The sequence below is a fragment of the Alligator sinensis genome, unplaced genomic scaffold, assembly GCF_000455745.1.
Source record: "Alligator sinensis unplaced genomic scaffold, ASM45574v1 scaffold55_1, whole genome shotgun sequence".
Taxonomy (NCBI): Eukaryota; Metazoa; Chordata; order Crocodylia; family Alligatoridae; genus Alligator; species Alligator sinensis.
In genome coordinates, this window is record NW_005842224.1 from 1,089,384 (window position 1) to 1,091,811 (window position 2,428).

The window sequence follows — 2,428 nt, forward strand, 5'->3', positions numbered from 1 at the left end:
AGTGTGGTAGCTCTTCCCACCTAGCAGCCTGTGCCTGTGGGGGAGATCGGCCAGAACATTGGCGACTACAGTGGTGCTGATGGATGGCACATCCACTTCTGGGACACAGGCCCCATTCAGTGAGGCCAGGAGCTTTTCCCAACCTCCTTCTACCCCTGTTCCATCTGAGGGGGCTGGAATCTCTGGCGTGAGAGTGCCATCCAGTGGAGGGGCTGGGACTAGGCCCCAACCCTGCCCCCAACTTATTCCAAATACAGTGCCCACCCCCACCAGTACAGAGATGCCACCAGGTGGAGAGGCTGATGTCTCCACTTCCCCCCTGCCTGCCCTGACCACTTCAATTGAGGTGGCTGGGGTGGTCAGCGATTGTGGCACCAAGGTCCTGTTGGATGATGGGGCTCAGGCCTCCTCCCAGTTGCCCTCTACTGTGGCCTTGTCTGAGGTGGATGGCCCTGGGGAGGTAGGCCAGAAGCAGTCTGGCCCATCCTCTATGAAGAGTGAGCCACCTGCCACAAAGAAGAAGAACAAAGAGAAGAAAATGAAAGGGACCACTCAGGACTCCCCATCCCCACTGAGACCTTTCTTAGCTGGTGCTGGGGGGGGCTCTTGCTGGAGATCCTGGCTCAATTCCAGCTGTCATGTCAATGACTCTGTTGACCAGGGATGATGACAGCTTGAAAATGGGGGAAGCAATGGTGGGGGTCACTAACCCCTCACCTGTCTCCCAGCTTCCGGAGGCGGGTGGCAGTAAGAGCTATGCACAATGTCTCTCTTCTGGAGATCTGACCCAGGGGGTGGCAGAGGAGTCTGCTGACCTCTTGGTCACATCCCAGGCTACTGAATTAGATGAGGAGGCTAATGAGTTGGAGATCCAGCTTTCTGAGTGTCGCAAGTGACTTTGAGAGCAGGATGGCCTCTCTCCCCCCAAGAAGGTGGGGATTGCTCTTCAAGAGCCAGACCTTGATCTGGATGATCAGAGGAGGTTGATGGGTTTAGATATTGAGGGTGTAGATGCTGAGCTCCCAACTAGGGTGCAGCCTCGCCATGCACCTGTTGGAAATGTGGAGCCCATTTTGGCAGACCTGCCCTCGGTTGGTCCTGACTATGGTGGGCTCCTGATCTTTTTGAAACAGACTAAAGGACAGAAGAACATAGCGGGGTGCATCACCCAATGGTGCACAGATCCTAAAGTTTTTATCAAGGGAGGAAGAGCTGCAGCCAAACTTATGCAACAAGATCTAGGCACTTGGCAGATGGCTTATCGTCTGGAGAAGCTCGCACAGTGGGTGAGAGATGAGTGCTGCCTGGCGGGGTCCCTGGAGTAGAGTAGGGCATGATAGGCCTTTTTTGACCTGTCTCTGCTTTTTAATTTTTTTTTTCTCTGCTCTTGGGGGCTCGCTTTTCTATCTACACCTTACCTGACTCTTCCTCTCCCACACCCATACCCATGGCAGCCACAACCATTGGAACTTTTAACATCAATGGCTGTCAAGATCTGGTGAAACGGGAGGTCATCCTGGAGCCCCTGCACCAGAAGTGGCTGGCTGTCACCTTCCCCCAGGAGACACATTCTGACAGGCTCAACCAGTTGGCTTGGCACGCTGCCTGGCAAGGCCAGTTGTTCTTGAGTCATGGCACAAACCTTAGTGCAGGGGTTGTGACTCTCCTATTGTCACAACTACAACATGACACGGCCGTGGCACGGGAGATTGTCCCCAGCCACCTGATGACTGTCTATGTCACTCTAGCACAACACCACCTGCTATGCATTAACATTTATGCACCTACTGATGGCCAGGAGAGGGTCACTTTCTTTGAGACCTTGGCTGCCCTTTTGCGCAATGTTAGTGAGAATGATGACCTGCTTCTTGTACCACTGACACCCCGCTCAACCGTATGGGGCCTGAGCCTCACTTGCCCTCAGCCCACAAGCTGCAGTCCATCTTGGAGACCGCAGGCCTCACTGACATCTGGCGAGCCCTGCACCCCAACACGCGCCAGTACACCTGGGCCAGGATGAGTGCTGGAGGTCTCACTATGGCCTGCCTCAACCGCATTTATGTCACCAGGCACCATCTACCACTCCTACGCAGTGGCCGCATCATTCAGCGATGATCTGGTAAGGGGGCTCCAGGTCCTTGACCACCTGGGTGATAGCGATCATCACTTGCTGGAATTCACCATCCAGCGCAGGGTGTCATGGGCCTGCAGCAAGGCGGTAACCCTAGTCTTCAAGAGGGCCAACTACAATGAGTTCAGGAGATTAGTGGGAGAGGTGCTGGGGTTCTCCAGGGCAGGGGAACTCAGTGCCCAAGATGAGTGGTCGTTTCTTAAGGAGACGATACTCAGGGCCCAAGGGGTGACGATCCCAACAAGAAGCAAGGGGGGCAAGAGTGCCCAAAAGCCCCCCTGGCTCACCAAGGACGTC